A 14,645-nucleotide genomic window follows, 5' to 3' on the forward strand; every position below is an offset into this window, starting at 1 on the left:
ACTTCAGTATGACAGCTGTAGTCCCTTCCCCAGCTTCATCACTGACATCCATTGGTTTAAAGAAAGGAAGAGATGAATGGATTTTTTTGTGTACTACCTGAAGAAACATTTCACAATTTGTGTAGTAGACTTTTAAACATAATTGGTATTTGGGATTGTATGGGAATTAAAATCGACTGTAACATTATGATCTAAAATTTCCAGAAGTCTTGAAACTTTGAGTAAAAAGCAAATCTGAGAAGGACCTGAAAGGGGGGAATGTTGAGATGGACTAAAATATTTGTATCTTTTATTGTTTTAAGGAACTTTACAGACAGGCAAAGCCAGATTTTTAGTTTAAGTTCATGAAATGTTTAACTTGGCTCACTCATACATTTCAAAGTTAGTATGTTGTTGTGGGAAAGCTTTGGGAAGAGTGGAAACATTTGGAGATTTTGAGGTGACACATCTGTTACCCATCTCCAAGCATATTGGGAAGGGGAAAGTCAGTCCTTTTTGAGGCAGTTTATTTTCCTAGGAACTCTGCTATCTACCCTGAGTTGTCCCCAGGTAGTTCTGATGGATAAGTTCCTTGGGTCCTATTACAATAATTCTTAAACTTTAGTGTTTAAAATTACCTGGAGGGAGGAGATTGTTAAGAATGGGGATTTCTTGAGCTCCCCCACTCTGTTTTTGATTCACTAGATCTTGGGTGGGGCCCAGCAGGAAACCAAGTATTTATTTAACAAGGACTCCCTAGTGATTCTGTTGCAGGTGGTTCCCAGACTGTAATTACTGAAATTATTGTTGATAGGTTTCCTCGGATAATAACTGGAAGAAGGTACAACATGCATTTACAACTCATATTACCTTATTGATTTAAAATTGGGTCATATCAATTATCATCTGATCTCTCTGATATAAGGAATTTGAGAAGCAGGGCAGGAGGTCCTGGTGGATAGGGAGGGGGAAAAAATGATACAAGATGGGACCTGGGAGGGAGACAAACCATAAGAGACTCTTAATCTCAGGAAACAAACTGAGGGTTGCTGGGGGGTGGGAGGGGGATAGGGTGGCTGGGTTATGGACATTGGGGAGGGTATGTGCTATGGTGAGTGCTGTGAGTTGTGTAAGACTGATGGCTCACAGACCAGTACCCCTGAAGCAAATAATACATTATATGTTAATAAAATAAAATAAAATTGGGTCATATGTAAGTCCTGTAATTGGTGAGTATAAGTACAGGTATGGTAGAGAACAGGGGTAAATAGAAATGTTGTAAGTATTTTGCTAACTTTCACTAGGTTGAGAAGTTATCTCTGCCTGATTAAATATTAGTTTCCTTTTTTTTAGTGGAAAGGGTCTTTTTTTTTAAATTTAATTTATTTATTTGCAGAGATCACAAGTAGGCAGAGAGGCAGGCGGAGAGAGAGAGGAGGAGCAAGCAGGCTCTCCGCCGAGCAGAGAGCCCGACTTGGGGCTCAATGCGGGGCTCGATGTGGGGCTCGATCCCGGGACCTGGGATCGTGACCCAAGCTGAAGGCAGAGGCTTTAACGCACTGAGCCACCCAGGTGCCCGGTGGGAAGGGTCTTTTACTTTCATTTTATGCTGTGTAGATAGCCATGCTTGCCTGTTCTGTGAAAAGTTTTAACTTTCAAAATCTTACTCAGATCTCTTTTACGTGGAGACCTAACTGTCCTTATTTATAGCTTATCAAAGAAGGTGTTAATTTTGCTTCCTTCTGCTGCTAGTTGTAACTCTTTTCCGTGCCTTTAAGAAAAAATCCTGCAGATTGCACATGGCTTATTCCCCTGTAGAATTTGCTGCTTCAGCCTTTCTTGGACTTCTTATTTCTGTGGCCAAAAGAAGAAAGAGAGGGAAACCCATGTGACTGTCTGGGTTTTCAGCAGGCTCTTTCCTGCAATTAAGAGAAGTTTACCTTAGGAAACCAAGCTACAAGTTATGCTCCTAGTTAGAGCTAGTTTGAAAGTGAACTTAGTAATGTGTTTAAATTTACCCTTGAATTTGGCTTTTCACTTTCTTTTTAATTTGAATTTTATTTTGGGATACATTATTGGCTAGAAAATATTTCCATCTGCCTGTTTCTAACCCCACAGAGATTAAAACATTCTGAGTTTGGAACTGAACGTGATAGTTTTGAAATCAAATTATGTGCTATTTTCTCGTATTTTCCCAAATACCGTAATGTATAACTACCCATCATACATTGGGAATTATTTACAGTTTCCAAATCTGGTTTTCATCTAGACTGTTTGTAGTCCTCCTCTAGTCAAGTAGGGGAAATACTTTTATTGCCCTAAGAAAAAGGTATTCAGAGACTATAAATTTAAAATTTTTTTTGTAAGAAGAACAGAAAATGCTCATCTGTTTTTGGCTTAAAAAATAGAAATTTATTACCTGATAGCTCTGTAGGTCAGAAGTCTAATAATATATGTCTCAATGGGCTAAAATCATGGTATGAGCAGGGCTAGAGGCTTGAGGGGAGGATCCATTTCCTTGTCTTTAGAAAATGCTCTTATTATTTGCTTTTGAAAAGCAGGACAGGAAATATAAAACTACTAAGGATAGTAGTTGTTTCCATACTATTCCAGTTAAGGTGGTAAGGAAAAAGTTAAAATTAGAGAGTGTGAAGTTACAGTTACAGACAGGAAAAGCTGTTAAGAGAATGAGTTTGAAGACATTTCTACAGAGAAAAATTGCTGAGGAGAATACATGTTAGTTGGAAGTTAGCTCTGTACTTTGGCTGCTAGGCTTCAGAGTATTGCTACAGATTATCTGCATATTTATTTTTCTGCCCTGCTTACCTCAGTACCCTTGTAGAGGTTTCTGGCAACTTGTTGCCTCCTTAAATATGTCTGCTATGCCTCCCTCCTAACTTCCCTAATGTCCCCAGCCTCTCATGGCCTCTTCAGAAGTCATATTGTACAGCAGAAATATTTTTTAATGACAGGTATGTATGTGTGTGTGTATATGTATGAATGTGTGTGTGTGTGTGTGTATCCTATAATATATATAATATACGGTAGGTTAATATTTATGGTGTATACATGATGTAATGTATATAATGTAAAGTAGCCTCTATATATATGGTTTAATTTAGGTTCTAAAAGTTTAGGTGCTAGTATGATAGACACAGATATTAAAAAGCAGTGTTTTATGCAGTGTGTTCTTCCTTGAGATTCAGTTATTAAAAGGAAAATTTTTTATAAGCACCATGGTGAACTAGCAAACAATTAAAATCCCTCTCACCCATAAGGAGAAAATTAATTGCTCATTGCCAGGAAGATATGTTGTGTAGTTTTAAATTTAAGTTCTGAAATAAACTAATGAAATTTTAAGTCAGTGAAAGGTCTCAACTTAAGAGTGATAAAATATAGGTTTTTAAAACGTAAGTGATAAAATGTAATGCCTTTTTTTTTTTTTTTTTTTTTAAATTACATGGCCCTTGACAACCCCGTTGGACTGACTTTTTAACCTCATGGTACCACCTAGGATTGAAGAGATTTAAATCCTGGGTGTTGTTTGGAAGACAGATTTGTTGTGATTCAGAACTGGGTGTTGGGAACCAAAATTTGATATCAAAAACTAATAACATTTTTTTAAAAGATTTTATTTATTTATTTGACAGGCAGAGATTACAAGTAGGCAGAGAGAGAGAGAGGAGGAAGCAGGCTCCCTGCTGCACAGAGAGCCCCGATGCGGGGCTCGATCCCAGGACTTTGGGATCATGACCTGAGCTGAGGCAGAGGCTTTAACCCACTGAGCCACCCCGGTGCCCCAACTAATAACATTTTTGATAAATAATTTTTATATAAAGGTAAGCAATACAATAATTGAACATATAACCAGAGAATAATGGCCATCTTTGTGATATACTCCCAGAAATGCATTAATACTGTTAAGAATACCTAGGACAGAAATTAAGTTTCAAAATGGGGCATACAAATAACTGAGAATAGGTGCACCTGGGTGGCTCAGTGGGTTAAGCCTCTCCCTTCAGCTCTGGTCATGATCTCAGGGTTCTAGGATGGAGCCTGCATCTTGCTCTCTGCTCAGCAGGGAGCCTGCTTCCCCCTCTCTCTCTGCCCGCCTCTCTGCCTACTTGTGATCTCTCTCTGTCAAGTAAATACAATATTTAAAAAAAAACACTGGGAACAATTTAAGAAGATAACCACTATTATATTTTCCCAAATAAAATAATAACTGTATATTTAATGAGGAGATAAGATTGTTTTGTTCTAAGAGACCAACAAAATACAATCTTTTGATTTAGTTGTCTATTTAATGGAAATATCACAACACCTTGATCACTAGAGGGATTTCAAATATGCTACTGCAAGATAAGTTCTATCGTGCATGCCATCAGTTCAAGAAGTACTTTTAGGTCAGGCCTGAGCAAAAGGTCAACAAAACAAACCAGTAACAACCAGCACCACCATAGAGCTAAGTGTGTTTGCCTCTTTATTCTTAGAGTTTGGGCACCTGATGGATATTGTTTAGCCTCTGCTTGAGTTCTTTCTCTAACAGGGAGGTCAATGTCCTCAAGGTAGCCTATTGAGGAAATAATAATTGTTAGAAGTTTCTTTATGTGGAAAACAGTGTATCTCTTTGTAATGTTTCTGGTCCTAATTTGCCCTTTAGAGCTGCAAAGAACAAGTTATGTTGTTTTTGTTTTGTTTTGTTTTTGTTTTTTAACATAATCACCCTTCAGAAATTTAAAGATTGCTTCTGAGCCTCTTTTTGTTTTTGCTTCTGACCTAAGCATACTCCGTTCTTATTGAGTTAGTTTGCAATTTTCTTTACCATCTCTTTATTCGACACATGCTTTTGAGCCCTATTATGTATATGAGGCACTAAGGAAATTAAATAATATTAAACAGTAAGAAAATTAAATAGCATTAAACTTTGGATGGGGGAGTCACATGAATCAGTACTTATACTGTATTACTTGATTACTATTATACAAGATTTTACCAATGAGAACAGTTGGGATAGGAATGAGGCTGACTGACCCTGGTGGCTCACTGGTTAACCATTGGCCTTCTGCTCAGTTCCTGGGATCGAACCTGGCATTGTGCTCCGTGCTCTGCAAGAGGGCTGAGTGAGGCTGACTGAAGACCATACGGGCACACAACAGTATGTGCAGAATTTATGCATGAAAATAGCACAGCACTTGGGACTGCAGTATAACTGCCCTTGGGGCAGGTGAGGCAGGGTGTCAAAAATGTTGAAGTTAAATTGTGAGGGAGTTTGCATGACAGAACTAAGCAATTTTAAACTGATTCCATCCAGGACGTTTGATGGGCTTTTTTTTTTTTTTTTTTTTTTTTTTAAATTTTAAAAGATACAACTTATTAGAGCGAGCACAAGCGGGGCCGGGGGGGCTGACTCCCTGAACCTCAGGTTGGGCTGGATCCCAGGAATCTGGGATCATGACCTGAGCTGAAGGCAGACACTTAACTGATCGAGCCCCCCCCCCCCAGGTTCCCCTGATGGGCTCTGAAAACAAGGGAAGCATGCTCAGAATTGCTTTTATTTAGTTATTTTTTTAAATGTAGGTAGGCTTCACACCCAGAATGAAGCCCAATGTGGGACATGAGCTCATGACCCCGAGATCAAGACTTGAGCTTAGATCAAGGGTCTGATGCCTAACTGACTGAGCCACCCAGGCACCCCTCAGAATTGTATTTCAGAATAATGACTCTTGTGGCAGATTGATTTGGGACTTGTGAAATTAGGGTTTGGTGCACTGTGGTAGTTTATGCGTGCTTGTCAGTCTCTTTATTAAAGTGTGATATCTGGTAGTTGATGTAAATAACATTAAATTCAATCCTTGTTAGAAGGCATCCCTAACTAATTGAGTGACTTATGCTTATACCAGATGTCTTTTTGTGAAGCTTTGGTGGAAGAAAACCTTGAATCTGATTTTTGTTTTGAGGGAAGTGGGATGACATGAAAATGGAGAGTCATGTGAAAAATTATGTCTACCATGTTCTGTAAGGAGTTTGATGGGCGGGGGGGAGGAGCCAGAATAGCTGTTAGGCTGGTTGTTTTGCTCTCATGAATCAGAAAGAAAACAACCTCCGGGAAAACCCTTAGAGTGTTAAGTTATTGTACAATCAAGTCTTTACATTCAATGCACATGTTCTGTACATTGCTTCATAAAAGTGGGTGCTGGCAGTATACCCTCAGCCATTTCAGGGATTGTTTGAGGTAAAGACAAAGTATCGAGACTTCCAAACTCACTGGAGATAAAGAACATGTCTATTTTTTTTCTGCATAAAAGCTTAGGTCCTTATATGTAATAGGAAAACAAAGATTTATTGGGTTACAGCTTTAAAAAGGTACAAGAATGTAATATAGCTAAATGTCTGGAACCTTTGAAATGGTCACTTTGGGAGGCTCTCCACTTTTTACTTTAATAGTATCATTTCTCAAAGTATTTTGGTACTGTCTTTGGGGAGATGTTTCTGTAGAAGAGAAATCCTTTGGGCCGAAGTAAGGACTGAAAAACTGAACGTTGGAGGAGATCAAAGCTGAAACACATTGGGAAGCCAACTAAAGTTGCACATTAACTATAGTAAGTACTTTAAATAATATCTTAGGTATAATAGATTTATCCCCAGGCAAGTAGTTAGACATAATATGTAAATAGCTGTGGTTTGTACAAACAGGCATAAATGATTTCACCTTCATATTCTTTTTTTTTTTTTAAAGATTTTATTTATTTATTTGACAGAGAGAGATCACAAGTAGATGGAGAGGCAGGCAGAGAGAGAGAGAGAGGGAAGCAAGCTCCCTGCTGAGCAGAGAGCCTGATGTGGGACTCGATCCCAGGACCCTGAGATCATGACCTGAGCCGAAGGCAGCGGCTTAACCCACTGAGCCACCCAGGCGCCCCTCACCTTCATATTCTTTTAAAGGATTAAATAAGGTCAGAGACTTGGTGTCTGCCACCCTTAAATTTGGTCATCTTGGGTAGATCTGGCTCTATCAGTTTAATTTTGGTGGAGCCTAAAACTCTTCTTACTTACCACTGTGTTTGCAAAAACAGTCCATGTTTAAAGGACTTTTTTTTTTTTAAGATTTATTTATTTAGAGAAGGAGTGCATGCACGTGAGTGTGCAAGCAGAAGGGGCAGAGGGAGAAGGAAAGAGAATCCCATGCAGACTCCAAGCTCAGCACCGAGTCCAACACAGGGCTAGATCTCATCACCCTGAGACCACGAGCCAAAACCAAAAGTCAGTAACTTGACAGACTGCACCACCCAGGCGCTCCTAAAGGACTAACTTTCATATAGATAATAGGAAAATCTATAATATAGCATCTGTAACTGGCAGTGTTATAATGTAAAAGAAATGTTGAACTCTGTATAGTAAATGTTGCCTTAATGATGTAAGTTTTGAAATATCCTTTATGCTTTTTCCGCTTGGAAAATAAGTAGTTTTCTTTAACTTTTCTTTCTTTTTTTTTTTTTTTTTTTTGAGAGAGAGGGAGAGAGGATGTGTGCACGTGCACTTGGAGGGGAGGACAGAGGGACAGGAAGAGAGAGACTTAAGGAGGCTCCATAGGTGCTGCTTCTTCAGCTTACCTGATTAGCAAACAAACTATTTTCAATTTCAGTAGAAGTAGATGTATCTGGCTTTTTCGTATACTCTGTATTATATTTTTGATCCTTTATTAATAGCAAACACATTCATCTTTTGTCATTTTGTACATTCTTATTCATTCTTAGAAATCTATACTAAATAACACTTGTTTGCCATCACCAAAATTTTTAATAATTTTAAATATTAGCCTTCATTTTAGATTTGATAACACTTAAAATCAGCTCATGTAGAATAAACAGCTTTTGATATAAAGTCATTTTTTATATTGTTTTAAAAGCCTTAACCAGTGGGATTTAGTTTTCTGTGTAATATATTTAGTTCCAAACATTGCCAGAAAAAAAAAAAAAGTGAATTACCTTAAAATAGTTCTTTACAAAGATGTGTGGTTTAGATATGGTTTTTTGGTTTGGCATACTTATTACTACTTAAAGATGTAGGTCTAATCTTAAACCGGTGACTGTATTTTAAAAATTGATAATTGGAAGTTCAGTTTTAGAAACCTGTTAACATTTTTTATTATGTTAAAATACATATAAAATTTACCGTTAGTGACATTTACTGCATTCGTTGTGTTTATAGTCATCACCACTGTCTAGTTCCAAGACATTTCATTACTCCAAAAGGAACCTCCATTCCCATTAGCAGTCACTGCACTCCGCTCTCCCCCCAAGACCCTGACAATCACTATCTGTGTCCTGTTTCGGTGGGTTTGCATAGTCTGGATATTTTGTGTAAATGAAATCATACAATGCATGGCCTTTTGTGTCTTCTTTCACTTGGCATGAAGTTTTCAAGGTTCATCCATGTCGTGGCATATACCAGTATTGTTCTGCTTTTGATGGCTAAATAGTATTCCATTGTGTGAATATAGCACATTTTTTAATCCACTTATCCATTGACAGGCATTTATTTGTGTTGTTTTCACCTTTTGGATTTTATGAATACTGCTGCTATGAATATTTGTTTACAAGTTTTTTTTTTTTAATGCTCCTCAAGTTATTTTGGGTGTTATGTCTAGGAGTGGTATTGTTAGATCATATGATAATGTTTAACTTATTAAGGAACCACCAGTTATTTTCCACAGTACTTGCACCATTTTACATTCCCCCCAGCAATGTACAAAGATTATACTTTTTGTATATCCACTTCAACACCTATAATTTTCCCTTTTTTTCCCCCCTAGTTATAGCCATCCTAGTGGGTATGGAGTAGTAGCTCACTGTGGTCTTAATTTGAATTTACCTAATGACTAATGATATTGAGTATCTTTTCATGTGCTTGTTAGATAATTTGTTTATCCTTTTTGGAGAAATGTTTATTCATATCTTTTGTCCATTTTTAATTGGGCTGTCTGTATCTTTGTGTGTGTGTGTGTGTGTGTGTGTGTGTGTTTTAAACGATTTTATTTATTTGACAGAGAGAGAGACAGCAAGAGAGGGAAGACAAGCAGGGGGAATGGGAGAGGGATAAGCAGGCTTCCCACTGAGCAGGGATCCCCATGTGAGACTCCATCCCAGGACCCTGGGATCATGACCTGAGCCTCAGGCAGATGCTTTATACCTGAGCCACCCAGGCACCCTTTGTTTGTATCTTTGTTGAGTTATAAGAGTTCTTTATATATTCTGAATACTGGCCCTTTATCAGTTACATGATTTGGAAATAGGTTCTCCTATTCTGTGGCTTATCTTTATACTTTTTGGTAGTATCATTTGATGGACAAAAGTAGGAGCTTTTTAGATTGGCTATATTTGGGGTGCCTGGGTGGCTCAGTTAAGCATCTGATTCTTGATTTTGGCTCAGGTCGTGATTTCAGGGTCATGAGATCGAGTCCTACGTGGGGCTCCCAGGCTCAGTGTGGACTCTACTTGAGATTCTGTCTCTTTCCCTCTCCCTCTGCCCCTCCCCCTGCTTGTAGGTACACACACACTCTCTCTCAAATAAATAAAATCTTTAGATTGGCTATATCACAGTTTTAACCATGTGTTACCAACTTAGTTTATATTTTAAAAGGGGGAAATAAAAGTGTATATAGAGCGTAGAGGCAGGAAAGTACAGAATGTGTGGAAAGGATATAAAGTTTGGCTAATACTATGTAAGGGTTAGTGTCCATAACTGTAAGGAACAGAAGCCCACCTAAGCTACCTTAGAGGAAGGAAGGTTTATTGTAGGCATGTAACAGGCATCTTGTAGATATTTTGAAAATAGAGAATGAAATATACCTGGGCTGTAGATTGCCTGGAACAGTTCTCCACTTTTCAAGAGATGGTTTTTCTCATCTTTCTGTCTTCTGATTGTTCAATGCATGGTTTCCACCTGCAAAAACCCTATAAAGCTGTCCCAGCTCTACCTGATTTATCAGTTCAAGCATCTACTAGCTTTCAACTGACTTAGTCTCCAAGTTTCCTATTTAAAAATCCTGGGACCAAAAAAAAAAAAAAAAAAAACCCCACCAAAAAAAGTAAGTGGGGGGCAACCCCTTTGGTTGCCCTTGGGAGCTTTGTACTATCACTTTGCTAGCACTCAATAAACCTTGCTTTGCCGCCCACCAAAAAAGAAAAAAAAAAAAAATCCTGGGAACCTGATTGTCTCAGCCTATGAATTAATTTATTCCAAAGGCAAGGCCATAAGATATAAATGCAGCCACATTGGGCCGCTGCTTCAGTAGGAATTGGAACAAATGGACAAAGAAGTGGGAGTGGGTTGCAGGTATGCTAAAGTCACGTATATTTCTCTAAGTTGTGGCAAGAGTAGTAGGAACTAATGTCGGACAGATTATTTGGGTTCAAGTTGTGAAGAGCTTTTAATACTAGATTAAAGAATTAAAAAATTTCCTTAAGGATTAGGGACTATTGAGGGTTTGAGGACAAGGAAATGAAATCTGTTCTTTCTTTGTACTTTGTAGTTTATTCTAGCCAGAATGAGTTGTTTAACATTCTCCTAATTTCAGTTTGTCTGGACCCCCCCACCTTGTTCATTAAGCAAGCATATTTGAACACACAGCTATATTCCAAGGAAGGATCTAGAATAAAGCCTTTCTGGTGAAGTCAGCAATGATCACATTGCAGACATAAATTGAAATGCTATGATGTGATACTAGCAGGCAGCATGAGATGGTGGAGGGGGGGCAAAATTTACTTCTCTGGCACTGAGTCTGGCTTGTAAGTTTATCTTCAGGTTTATTCCAGTGCTTTACAGGAGTTAGGGGAGAGGATGATTACAAAGAGGTAACATGATGGATTTTCTGGGGGTGATGGAACTGTTGTATGCCTTAGTTGTGGTGGTCGTTATGCAGATCTGTACATGGGATAAAACTTGTAGAAACTTCCATTCTATTCCTAATTTCTTGTGTGTGGTTTTTTTTTTTTTGGTCAAGAATGGATTTAGGATATTGTCAGTGTATCAGTTGATATGATCATGTGGTTTTTCTTTAGGCTGCTAATATGGTAGATAACATTGATTGACTTTCAAGTACTGAATAAGCCTTGCATTCCTGGGATAAACTACACTTTTCTTTTTGCTTTTATTTTTAAATATTGTCACTTTTTAATTTTTTCACTTAAATAATGCTTTATTGAGGTATAATTCACATACTATATAACTGATCCACTTAAAGTATACAATTCCGTGGGTTTTAGTTTATTCACAGAATTGTGCGACCATTGCCACAGTCAGTTTTGAACATTTTTATCACTTCAAAAAGAAACCCTGTGTCCATTATTGAAGATTAAATATATATGAATATATTTTGCTTTTATTATAAAGAAAAACACTAACATAATTTCTTTTTTTTAATGCAAGAGGCATAAATAGAAATGTATTCACAAACGTGATTAGCTTTACTTATCATCATCAGTCATTATCTTGCGTTCCTTTCCTAAATTTCTTTTAGGTTAAAAGGTAGCTTACCTCCTGGTGAAATACCTTTCTCATATTTTGCTAATGTGTTATTCCTTGTTACTGTTTATGTTCTCTTTCTAAAAGTGCTTTCTTATATTCTTCCTCTTTTCTTCTTCTGGTGGTTTCTATCTTTCTTCTGAATGTGTTAGGTACTACATAGGGTTTAGAGAGATGGAGATTTTCTTCATGAAGCATTCAAGATGTGTAATTAGTATGTAGCACAAAAGCAAATATATTTTTTAATTTTTTCTTTCCCCCTTAATTGTATTCTGTTATGTTCTGCCTGTGCAACAAAAGAATAAAAAGATCTCTCTTAGTAAGATCCTGCCCAAAACCTATTATGGCTGGCTCAGTTGGTAGAGCATGCCACTCTTGATCTTGGGGTCATGTGTTTGAGCCCCATGTTGGGTGTACAGATTACTTAATAAAAATAAATATTTGCTTAAAACAAGAAATAAGATATACCATAAGGTGACTTATTGACATGAACATAGGAGGAAGAAAAAAATAATGTATATTTTTAAAAAGCTTTTTGGCAATATGTAGAATCAAAGGGAATAGGAATTAAAAAGCTCTGACATGTTAATCGTTCTGTGAAGGACATGAACAAATTAAGTGTGGTTGGAAGAAGAGGATCTAGCTGTTCAAGAGACCTGACTCAGGTCTCTAGTGATGTGACTTTGGCAAGTGATTTTATAGGTTTTCCCGATGTGGTGGCAAGTACACATTGAATACTTTGAGAATTTGATGGAAGCTATAGACAACTGCCCCCCCAAAATTTCTGTAAGCACATCATTTACTTCAAATTTGCATGTAGTTTGAGGAGGCTTGTGGACCTCCTCTAGCTCATTCATGTAGGTTCATTGATTCATGATGAAGAACCTTTGACCTGGTTACCCTCTGAGTTCCTGGCAACTCTAAAATATTTAACAACCCCCCAAAATTATAACCTTTACTTTCTTTCTTTTTAAAAATTTTAAATTTATTTTTTAAAATTTCTTTTCAGTGTTCCAGAATTCATTGTTTATGCACCACGCCCAGTGCTCCATGCAATCCGTGCCCTCCATAATACCCACCACCAGGCTCACACAACCTCCCACCTCCCTCCCCTCCAAAACCCTCAGTTTGTTTCTGAGTCCAGACTCTCATGGTTCCTCTCCTCCTCCAGTTTCTCCCATCTCACTTCTCCTCCATCTCCCCATGTCCTCCGTATAACCTTTACTTTCAGCCTTGAAATTGTGTGTTGTTTTTTCTTGACAGAGTAAATGATATGAATTCTGTCCTTTTTAAGATAGTTCCAATCTCTGAGAATAGGTAGGTTAGTTTAGCAGTGTATGTTAAATAAAAATTATGTATTTTTTTATTTTTACAATTTTTACAATAACAATAAAGAGATACAGAAAAAGCCTGAAAAAGAAAATTCTTGGAATTAAAAAAAGCCTTAGTTATCTGGCAGAAAAAGTACTTTTTTTGGATATAGTCAGCTGAAAGTCTTTTTCAAGTGAAAAATGATTGAGGTTTGGAAAGAATGTAAGTAATCTTCATGCCAGATCTTTAATCCAAAATACTCAAGGGTAGCCAAAGTACTGAATTTTAAAGAGACAGTACTTCTACTTCTTTGAATTAATTATGTAGTCAACTGTGGCATTCCATGATCACTAGATAATGTTTTCTTTTTGGCTTTCTATTATGCTTCGGGGAAACTTAAGTACAAAGTCCAGGAAGTTCATGTGTTTTCAGCAGTCCAGTTTCTACTGAGATGGAGTTCTAAGATCAGGTCATGATTTCTAGTTTTGTTTTGTTTTTTAACTGATTTTACTTTTGATTGAAGTTGGATTCTTAACTGTTTGGAAAAGCATTCTAACCCCTTTTTATGTATTTCAATGATGATTAGAATTTAATCTAAAAAATTAAAATAATCATATAGGTATAAATGTTAGGCAAAAAGAATGATTTCCTCCCCTGCACCCCCCCCCCCGGAGTTGACGTTATTGACAGAAGATTGAAAATTTAGGTAGTTCCAGTTTTCTGTGTCAAATTCCATAGTCTGAGAAACTATGGAATTTATATGGTTTTGTCTCAGAATTTACATGGTTTTGTCATGTTTATGGGTTTGCCAGTTCTTGAAGACTGCAGCCCTGGAGTTTCTTCTACTTTAGGAATCATGGTGTAAGTTTTGCCCCTTTTTGGTTAGCTTTATCCTTTAATATGGTGTAATAGGCAAGTGGTCTGATTGTTTTATCATATGTAACTCTTTTTGTGTGGTAAAAGACATGAAATCTTAGAAAAATGAAACGGACACAGATACACAGATACGTGAAGCAAATATTAGTACTAATAAGCAAGAATCATTCACCAACCTTTATTATAAAAGCCACTGAGAAGAAGGGCTAGGCCCTTTTTTTTTCTCTTCTAACCCCCACATCAGTTTTTTTCTTGGTGTGCCTCTTTTTTGTGTGTGTGTTTTCAGTGATGTGGAAACATTGAACTGCTACTTCTCACCTAGTGCTGTTTCTTAGCTGGTACAACAGATTTTCTCATTTCTTTTTTTTTTTTTTAAAGATTTTATTTATTTATTTGACAGAGAGATCACAAGTAGGCAGAGAGGCAGGCAGAGAGAGAGGAAGGGAAGCAGGCTCCCTGCTGAGCAGCGAGCCCGACGCGGGACTCGATCCCAGGACCCTGGGATCATGACCTGAGCCGAAGGCAGCGGCTTAACCCACTGAGCCACCCAGGCACCCCGAGATTTTCTCATTTCTTTTTGCTAAAAAGACCGGACACAGATTAGAGGAGAGAATGGAAGATGGTGTGTTTATGTCTCTGTGTGTGTAGATAGTTGTGTGTGTGAGCACAGTGTTGATTGGGGATAGAGAATGAACTTAGTGGAGAGAAGATGGATTATCACTACCATTTCCTCTTCCCTAGACAAGATGTTGTCACAGAATGGAAAAAAAAACAAAACCCCAAACACTCAAACTAGAAAAATAGTTTTTAATATCTCCAGTGTATCCGAAGTAATAAGATGATTTCAACTTCTAAAAACTTGACTTTTGGAGTTTGGGGAGAACCAGTAAATAATACTTTTTTATCAGCCCATCTGAGTTTGGAATCAGTAGGAAAAAAAAATAGGACACAGA

General features: G+C 37.5%; 1 protein-coding gene across 2 annotated transcripts in view; it reads left to right on the plus strand.

The window, feature by feature from the left end:
• Window positions 1-14,645, plus strand: part of TBC1D12 (TBC1 domain family member 12) — a 101,337-nt gene that overhangs the window by 9,103 nt on the left and 77,589 nt on the right. The window lies entirely within an intron of this gene.

The sequence above is a fragment of the Lutra lutra genome, chromosome 14 (genome assembly GCF_902655055.1).
Source record: "Lutra lutra chromosome 14, mLutLut1.2, whole genome shotgun sequence".
In the NCBI taxonomy this organism is placed as follows: Eukaryota; Metazoa; Chordata; class Mammalia; order Carnivora; family Mustelidae; genus Lutra; species Lutra lutra.